Genomic DNA, 10,662 nt, shown 5'->3' with positions numbered 1-10,662 from the left:
TCTTCCTTTATCAGTCTCTCTCCCAGGTGTTGACAACTTTTGTCTCACTGTCCACTGAGATTTTCCCTCAAATTTTTGTTTTTGTTATACCCTCAGATCCTCTATTATTTGATGGAGTGACAGAAACATTGTTTTCTGTCCTATTGACTTTTGCATTTTATCAGGAATCAAAGTCCAATGCTAGTGTTTCCCAACATTTTCTATAGAAGAACTGCCCAGGAACTTGTCTAAAGTGCATATTCATGGGAATCAACTAAGAAGTAGATTCAGTAGAGCTGGGTACCCAAGTATGGAGGAAGCAGGAGTGGTATGGGTTTGTTGTTGTCTTGTTTTTTAATAGGATCTCACTCTGTAGCCCAGGTTGTCATTAAACTTATGGGGCAATTCTGTCTCAGTTTCCTGAGTGCTAGAATTTCAGGCATCCACCCCCATACTCGGTCCCTGTGGTGTAGCTGTTTACTAGTAGATTGATCGTTCCATCTCGATAAAACAGGAAGCAAACAACTCAAAAGTTCCTGAAACTGGCAAAACTCACTATCCCTTCCCTCCCCAAGTGCATACAGACAGAAAAGACTGCTTGGACTCACTCTCACTCTCACTCTCACACGAGCCAAGCTGAAAAGAAGCCTCAGCTAAGCCAAGCAGTGAAGGGTCTCAGAAAGCCCAGCTACCTGGAAGAAGCAGAGATCAGCTGAACTGCCTAGAACAAAGAACAGCCTGCTGCCTGGAAGAGGCACTGAGCAGCAGAGGTACCCAGAACTTTCTAACCCCTTTGAGTAGCCTGCAGGCTGTGCAGTGTGATCCAGGTCCCTAGCTTTTGTGAGCTGTCCCCCATGCTAGATGGGCTTTGGTGATACAGTTGTCTTAGAGTCACGTCTGCTCCTGTATGTAGCTCCTAACTCATAATCCTGTAAGGAACTCCAAAGAACTCATTGGTTCACCATGGAGGACTTTGATGGCATCCATGGGCACCCCAGGTGGAATGAGTAGGTGTGTGTGCTTTGTCTCCTCAGGAAACATCTGTCACACATCAATTTGGAATCACAGGTTGTTTTGCTAGGTGCTTCAGGAGCCGGGTTTTGAGAATAACACCTTATGTTAAATGAAGAAGACATGCGAGCTGCAATTCTATGTGTCAACTGTAGGAGGAGATGCTGTATTGAGTATCCAGAACCATGCCACACAGATAATCACACCTGACTATGTTAACAACGAGTTCTGACTCCAGCATCCCATTACAGCGTGTGTCAATGAGTGTCGCCGAAGCAGTCACCATAGCTGATGGGACTATGTAGGATACTGATACATTGAAGCTTCTCAGAAAAGTCAAGTCTTGTCTTCCTTCCCTTCCTGTGGGATTCCATGGGAAATTATACGCATGCGATTATGGCCAACTATAAATATAAATATCATTTTATTATGAGATATATCCCAATAATATACAACATAGGATTTTGTAAAGGCTGGATGGTTGATGGTCCTCTCCTTGCCACTTTTTAAAAAAATATTTATTTATTTTGTTTTTTTCTAGATAGGGTTTCTCTCTGTAGCCCTGGCTATCCTAGAACTCACTCTGTAGACCAGGCTGGCCTTGAACTCACAGAGATCCGCCTGCCTCTGCCTCCCAAGTGCTGGGATTAAAGGTGTGCACCACCACCACTGCCCGGCTTACTTTGCCACTTTTTAGAGCATCAGTTCTTGGGCACATATGCCTACGAAGAGGAAGGCATGGAGACATTGCTGAGCTCAGTCACCACAGGGCAATGATATGGAATTCATATGATAATAATAGGAGGGAAGAAATGCAGGATAGGAATACATATGTGGAGAGAATGTTTCTTTCAGCTTACTAAATGGAGAGAGAAGTAGTATGAAAGAATTTCATATGCCATATACATACACTGACTGTTTGGTACATGGCAATCCTGCCCACTAGTAAATGTGGCCTAACTAGTGGTGAATACTCTTATCAGTCAGATCAGTAACCACTGGGGGATATGGGGAGAACTGGGCAGAAGCAGAGGTCATACTGGAGCAGGTGGCTGTCCATACATGTCTAACACCCATGGACATCTGATTTTCTAAGATCTATCGGTTGAAAACAATGACCTTTCATACAATGAATGGTCTTCAGTCCTCCTCAAAGGTGACTTACCATGTGTATGAAGGATTATTTCTGGGATCTCTATTACTACCTTATTGATCCATGTCTTAGTTAGAATTTCTGTTGCTGTGATGAAACCATGACTAAAAAGCAAGTTGGGGAGGAAAGGGTTATAACAAGAAATCTATGGAGCCTGTTTAATGGGTAAAGGAATTTATTAGGGGAAAAACTCATTGTATATAACAAAATAGTCACAGCTTCTAGAATGCTGTTCCAAACACCTGACTCATTTCTGTCTCCAAACCACCAGTGAGAGAAGATAACTACCTACATCCATCTCAGGTTTTAAGGATCCATGAGGCCACGCCCCAGGGGCATGTACTTCAAGTTCATAGGCAGGTGGAGCAGTTAGTTACCTGCTGCATCTCTAGGGGTGGTGCTTCAAGGCCATAGACAGAACAGGTATCCATTACATCTCCCCCTTTTGTTTAAATAAGAAGGTGCTAACCTAATACGAAACTAGATACAATAGGAATGATTATCAAGTATTGTTCAGGAGAGGGGAAAAAGCAATAACCTAAACAAAAATAGAATTATAACCAGCAAGAACAACATCAAGCAAGAGACACATACTAAAATTTAAAAATGTCCAGAACATAGGTAAATAGCGTGTTACAGAGATCATTCCAAGAGCTGTCCTATCCTGAAGTATCTGAATCTAGTACTTAATATATTCTAGCTAAGATATGAGAAGATTGTAACTGTAACTATCTAGTCTTCAACTCCATCAAAGACTTGAGAAGGAATATAATAATACCTGAGAAAACAGCAAATGTAAGCAAGCAATTTCCAAAATTCTGGCAAGAATAGACAGAGACAGCTGGCAACCTAGACAGCCACCTAAAGTTTCTCAGCATCGTTGGAGTATCCAATTTGGCTACAGGCCTAGAATATCTGACAGACCATTTTCAGAAGCAGGAATTTTGAAAGACCATCTTACCTTGTCTTGGCAAGGTCCAGTAGTCACTTTTCCTTGTGTCCTGCTAGTCCAGAAAGGTCAGTGTGCATAATGTAGTTCTTTGCCCAGTAGGCCATTTTGTGCCAAGTAGAAGACAAACTTCCAAATGGAGTGTCATAGAAGATTCTCTTGGGAGTAGATAGGTGCTACCAGGAGCAATCATGTCTTATGTCAATAGCAATCTAAGTTAATAATACATTTAAATGCCATATTCTCTAGGTCTATTAAGTGTTTGAAGATTACCTATTCATCTGATATGTATTTCTGTATATCTAGAAAACCTAGCTAATGTGACTATAAAGATGACAAGTATGGGTGACTATTAACCTGTAATTCTTATCATCCTAAATAACTCCAAGACTAAGGCTTCACATTATAGAAACAGTCTATAAACAGATGTACAATAATGGGACAATGGCATTGAACTTGTGACAATATACAAAAATATCTTAATCAGAGTTAGAAATGTATACTGTAATATGCAATATGACAACAATATCCTTAATATGTATCAGTATACAAAATATCATAAACAGAAGTAGAACATACATATAGTATGACAAATATTATTTTACATTTGTATCAATATACAAAATATTTCAAACAGGAGTGGGAACATATGTACAATACAAAAAATAGTTTTGTATTTGTAAAGGTAAGATACAAATTATCTTAAGTGGGAATATAAAAATGGTTTACATTTGTATCAATATACAAGAATCCATAACAGTGCAAATTATCTAAGGCTGATACTTTACTAAATTAGTTTACTAGTATACACAATAATCTACCTTAATATACTATGCCTATCCATCCCCCCTTTTTTTCCTTAAAGAGAATATTGAGTCTAAATTTTATTGTTCCATCCCCAACCCTATAACCATCTATCCATAATAGTGAGAAAAATGAAAACTTTGGGGGTGGAGGCGTCATTTTTTTAGAACTGCTTTCTGCTGTTTAGGGGATAATGGTATCTCTGTGGGGTCCTGTAAGAAAGCTTAGATAGTTAGTTCTCAATAGGGCTAGCGGTAGAGTCTGCGGCCAGTCTCAGAGTAATGGGTAAGGTTGTCTGAGATTCTGGCTTGAAGTGTAGTATGATGGACCATCTCATCTTAGAACTGTCCTGGAGAATTTTCAGTCCAAATCTGATCACTGAGTAATGTTTTTAGGTATAATGGCATCATTCTGGACTGGGTAGAGTTGTTGTTGTGTGCGCCCCATCTTCCTTCTGGAAACTTCAGAGATTGCTATTGGAAAGAATTCTTTTTCGTTGTAGAAAACTTGAACATTATCAGTATCAAAATGGAAAGTTTGGATTTATGATGAATTGAGAAAGGATTCCCAGAAAGCAAGGACTAGTGTGGAAAGAAATAGAATCTTGACAACAATGATCCCTAGATTATTGGTTTTCTTTTGTCTCACATCAGTTGGCTCTTCCAATATGAGATAGAATCTTCTATTTTTCTTTTAGCAATAGGCTTGGTTTTAGAGAAGGAAATAGCCATATTCCAACTCCAAAGACAGATTGATTTATAATTGAATCAGGACCATAACTAATCTAGAGTTAGAGAGATATTGGTGTTAGACAATGAGATATTACACTGTAGAGTATATTGGTACCAATAGATCCTTCTTTTCTGTTGTAGACATCTAGGTGTCTGCTGGGAGGTGTCTTTCTGTATGCTGTGAAAATATGTTATTCCCATTGGTCAATAAATAAGCTGCTTTGGCCTATGTCAAGGTAGCTTAGAAGCAGGCAGGAAATCCAAGGAGAGAGACAGGAAAGAGAAAGGCCAAGCCATCTCTGGGGAGAGATGCCAGCCTGTCACCCAAGGAACAACATGCTAGCAGACCAGTAAGCCCTGAAACACATGGCAAAACATAGATTAATAGAAAAGGGTTAATTTAAGATATAAGAACTAGCTAGCAAGAGGCCTGCCATAGCCCATGCATTTTGTAAATAATATTAAGCTTCTGAATGATTATCTTATAAGCAGTTGTGGAACCACAGGGCTAGGCAGAACCAGAGAAACCTTCCAACTACAGACGCCCAAGCCTTATGATTTCTTGAAGATGAGTATTTTTATTATCCTGGAAAGATGAAAAAACAGAACCCTGCCCTGCCTTGATCTTTGTTGAGTTTTTCTTGTAGAATTTTTTTGTAGAGTTGTCACATCAGTGGGTGAGCTATTACTTCTCCTCAAGGGGTTTCTCCTGTTTAAATCAATTTTTTTAATTAATTTTGTTGGTATCCATAGCTTTTCTTCTGTAGAAACAAAAACAAAACCCCTTCCTGTAGTGGGTAGTCATTCCAGCTTTGACATGTAGTGGGTACCCATTGAGGCTTCGGTAACTGTCACGCCTACAAGGCAGAGCCAAGAGAGGACCCCTGAAGACCCAAGATCCGGATAGGCCGGCTCTCTTGGTTCCTGGATCCTAGACGCTGGAGGTAGACTGAGCAGAGTTCTCCAGAGAACACTGCTGGACTGCGTTTCACCTTTCCCAGACCCTGGTACCTATCCCTTCACTTGTAAGTTACCCCACAAAATAAACCTCCCTTTTAACTACGAGGAGTTGCCTTAATATTTAAACCAATACCTTCCCCAATGTAGGCTGTATCCTGGTTTCCATTCTGAGGTCAACACATCTTTGAAGTAAACCGGTTGGTTTAGTTCAGGAGTTTTTTTGTTGTTCAATGTCTCTCCACAGCTGTTGTCCCTTTCTCATCAGCATTAAGAAAATAATTAAGCATTATGTAGCCTATTATAATGAGAACTCCACAGAGTCTGTTTAATGGGTAAAGGAGTTTATTAGGGGAAAAATTCACTGTATATAACAGAAAAGTTGCAAGTTCTGGAACACTGTTCTGGCCACCTGCCTCAGTCCTCTCCAAAACCACCAGTGAGAGAAGAGAGCTGCCTATATGCATTTCAGGTCTTAAGGGTTCATTAGGCCACGCCCCAGGGGCATGTACTTCAAGGTCATAGGCAGGTGGAGCAGTCACCTGCTGCATCTCTAGGGGTGGTGCTTCAAGGTCATAGACAGAACAGCTACCCACCATAAAGGGTTTATTTGGCTTACACTTCAGCATTGCTGTTCATCACTGAAGGAAGTCAGGACAGGAACTCAAATCAAGCAGGGCTGGAGCACGGAGGCAGGAGCTGATACAGAGGCCATGGAGAGATGCTGTTTACTGGCTTGCTTCCCATCACTTGCTCAGCCCACCTTCTTATAGAATCTAGGACCGGCAGCCCAGAGATGGCTCCACCCCAATGAGCTGGGCCCTCCCGCACTGATCACTAGTTGAGAAAATGCCTTACACTGGATCTCATGGAGGCATTTCCTCAACTGAGGCTCCTTCCTCTGATGACTCCAGCTTGTGTCAGGTTGACACACAGAACCAGCCAGTGCCGTCCTTATGTCTGCGTTTAACCTAGTATTCTACAACCTTACTGTTTTCTAGGTTTTGAAACAAGAGAGCATAAGACTCCAGCTTTGCTCTTATTTTTCAGGATTGTGTTGAATACTTGGATTCCTTTGTAGTTTCCTATGAATTTTAGAGTGGATTTTCTATTTTGGCAGAAAGCATGATTGAGATTTTGATAGGAACTGTACGGAGTTTTATGACTGCTTTGAGTAGTTTTGACAACTCATCTATGAATATGAAATGTGTTTCTTCTTATTATGCCTTTTCACTTGGAAATACTTGGTAGTTTCTCTTGTATAAGTTTATTTTTTAACCCCCTGGGTTAAATTAATTCCTAAGTATTTCATTCTTTTTGATACTATCATAGTTGGATCTGCTTCCGTAATTTCATTTCCATATTGTTCATTGTTAGTGTGTAGAAATGTACCTAATGCAGGAATGTAGTTCTGTGGTCCAGAACTAGCCTGGTATGTATAGAGCTGTGGATTTCTATTCCCAACACCAAGGAAACAAGGAAATGCAACTGAGTTTTGTGTGTTTGGTTTTCTGCTCTTTTGCTAAACTCTTTTTATCAGTCTAGCTTTCTTTGTGTGTGGAATCTTTAAGTGTTCTTACATATCCCATGAGTGGAAAGAGATGATTTTATGCCATGCTTTGCTACTTGATGCTTCCCTGCCATCCCCCCTCCCAGAACTTACAGTACTGTTTTGAATAGACATGGCAGAAGTGGGCATCCTTGCCTTGCTCCTGATCTCAGAGGAAAGCATTGATCTTTTGCCATTGAGTATGTGATGCTCACTATGGGCTTTTTGTGCAAGGCTTTTTATTATATCAAGGTAGTTTGTTTTAATAATTCTTTGAGAATTTCATATATTCACATAATGCATTTTGATCAAATTCACCCTCATTCCTCCCCATAACTCTTTCCAATTGGTGTAGTTAAAAGTTTTTAAATTTTGCCAGGCGGTGGTGGCGCACGCCTTTAATCCCAGCACTCGGGAGGCAGAGGCAGGCAGATCTCTGTGAGTTCGAGGCCAGCCTGGGCTACCAAGTGAGTTCCAGGAAAGGCGCAAAGCTACACAGAGAAACCCTGTCTCGAAAAACAAAAACAAAAACAAAAACAAAAACAAAAACAAAAAACAAAAAAAAAGTTTTTAAATTTCACTGATGTCCTCAGAGAAACATAGTTTGGCTTCATTTATCATCTTCTCTTTTTTTTCTTTCTTTCTTTCCTTTTTTTTTTTTTTTTTTTTTGAGACAGGGTCTCACTATGTAGCTCTGGTTGTCCTGGAACTCGCTATGTAGACCAGGCTGGCCTCAAACTCAGAGAGATATATGTGCTTTTGCCTTCTAAGTGCTAGGAGTAAGGTGTACACCGCCATGCCCAGCTAAAAATTTTAAAATCAGTACACACAATTGTAGGCTTCATTTGTTTCTCTCTCTCTCTCTCTCTCTCTCTCTCTGTTTTTTGAGACAAGGTTTCTCTGTGCAGCTTTGCGCCTTTCCTGGATCTTGCTCTGTAGACCAGGATGGCCTCGAACTCACAAAGATCCGCCTGGCTCTGCCTCCCGAGTGCTGGGATTAAAGGCGTCTGCCGCCGCCGCCGCCGCCGCCGCCGCCGCCGCCACCACCACCTGGCACTTCATTTGTGTTGATTCTCCCATCCCATAGCCTTCCCCATCCCTTTTCTCTTCCCTCATCACACAGCCCCAGCAGCCTCCTCTCTGCTTTGTGGTCACATATTTCCTGTTGCACACTCTCTGCAAGACCTCTCTTTTCTCCTGTGTATTCTCCTTACTAGTTTCATAACCTATACCTACAGTCACCCCTTACCCCCTTACACATGTCTAATAGACATTATAGGCTAGGACAGTGTTTCTCAACCTGGGGTTGAATGACCCTTTCCCAGGGGTCACCTAAAACCATCAGAAAACACAGATTTACATTACAATTCATAACAGCAGCAATTTGCAGTTATGAAGTAGCAATGAAAATAATTTTATGGTTGAGGGTGTCACCACAACATGAAGAACTGTTTTAAAGGGTTGCAGCAGTAGGGTGTTTGAGAACCACTGGTCTAGGACCTGCACAGACAGAACACGTTAGGGGTGGTGGTGGTTATTGTTGTTGTCTTTTTGAGTAGTTAATATAAGACTTTCCAGAACCAGCCCATGAACTGTGGACTGGTGGCCGTGGAGCTCCCATAGGACTGGACTAGGCCCTCTGGATAGGGAAGACGGTTGTTTGGCTCGAACTGTTTGGGGGACACATAGTCAGGGGGATCAACTCAAAAAAATCAGTAGCCCTCCTATACACACATGATAAAAGGGCTGAGAAAGAAGTCAGAGAAACATCACCCTTTACAATAGCCACAAATAATATAAAATACCTTGGGATAACACTAACTAAACAAGTGAAGGATCTTTTTGATAAGAACTTTAAATCTCTAAAGAAAGAAATTGAAGAAGATATCAGAAAATGGAAGGATCTCCCATGCTCATGGATAGGTAGGATTAACAAAGTAAAAATGGCAATCTTACCAAAAGCAATCTACAGATTCAATGCAATCCCCATCAAAATCCCAACACAATTCTTCACAGACTTGGAAAGAAAAATACTCAATTTCATATGGAAAAACAAAAGACCCAGGATAGCTAAAAGAATCCTATACGATAAAGCAACATTTGGAGGCATCACCATCCCTGACCTCAAACTCTACTACAGAGCTATAGTAATAAAAACAGCTTGGTACTGGTATAAAAATCGACATACAGACCAATGGAATCGAATTGAAGACCCTGACAGTAATCCATGCACATATGAACACCTGGTTTTTTACAAAGGGGCCAAAACTATACAATGGAAAAAAGAAAGTGTCTTCAACAAATGGTGCTGGCATAACTGGATCTCAATATGTAAAAGATTACAAATAGATACATATCTGTCACCATGCACAAAACTCAAGTCCAAGTGGATCAAAGACCTGAACATAAATCCAGTTACACTAAACTTAATAGAAAAGAAAGTAGGAAGCACTCTTGAACGCATTGGCACTGGAGACCATTTCCTAAATAAAAACACCAACCACACAGACCCTGAGCACAACAATTAATAAATGGGACCTCTCGAAACTGAGAAGCTTTTGCAGGGCAAAAGACACAGTCAATAAGACAAAAAGACAGCCAACAGAATGGGAAAAGATCTTCACCAACCCCACATCTGACAGAGGATTGATTTCCACAGTATATAAAGAACTCAAGAAACTAGACATCAAAATACTGAACAGTCGAATTAAAAAACGGGCTAAAGAGCTAAACAGAGAATTCACAAAACAAGAACTACAAATGGCTGAAAGACATTTAAAGAAATGCTCAACATCCTTAATCATCAGAGAAATGCAAATCAAAACGACTCTGAGATACCACCTTACACCTGTCAGAATGGCTAAGATCAAAAACACCAATGACAGCCAATGTTGGAGAGGATGTGGAGCAAAGGGAACACTCCTCCACTGTTGGTGGGAATGTAAAATTGTACAACCACTGTGGAAATTAGTATGGAGGTTTCTCAGAAAATTAGGAATCGAACTACCTCAAGACCCAGCCATCCCACTCCTGGGCATATACCCAAGGAATGCTGATTCATACCATAAAGATACATGCTCAGCTATGTTCATTGCAGCAGTATTTGTAATAGCCAGAACCTGGAAACAACCTAGATGCCCATCAACGGAAGAATGGATGGAAAAAATGTGGTACATATACACAATGGAGTACTACTCAGCAGAGAAAAACAATGAAAGCATGAAATTTGCAGGCAAATGGATGGAACTAGAAAAAATCATCCTGAGTGAGGTAACCCAAACCCAGAAATACAGTCATGGTATGTACTCACTCATAAGTGGATTCTAGATATAAAATAAAGAACAATCAGACCACAACCCATAGAACCATAGAGGCTATATATATAGCATGGAGGTCCCTAGGACGACTGTGGCTTATAATAAATTTCGGTTTTACTCAATTACTGAAAAAAAAAAAAATAGCCAAATGAATGGAAACACATGAACTATGAACCAAAGGCTGAGGGGCCCCCAGCTGGATCAGGCCCTCT

This window comes from Peromyscus leucopus, chromosome 3, assembly GCF_004664715.2.
Source record: "Peromyscus leucopus breed LL Stock chromosome 3, UCI_PerLeu_2.1, whole genome shotgun sequence".
In the NCBI taxonomy this organism is placed as follows: domain Eukaryota; kingdom Metazoa; phylum Chordata; class Mammalia; order Rodentia; family Cricetidae; genus Peromyscus; species Peromyscus leucopus.
Note: the sequence above shows the minus strand (reverse complement) of the source record.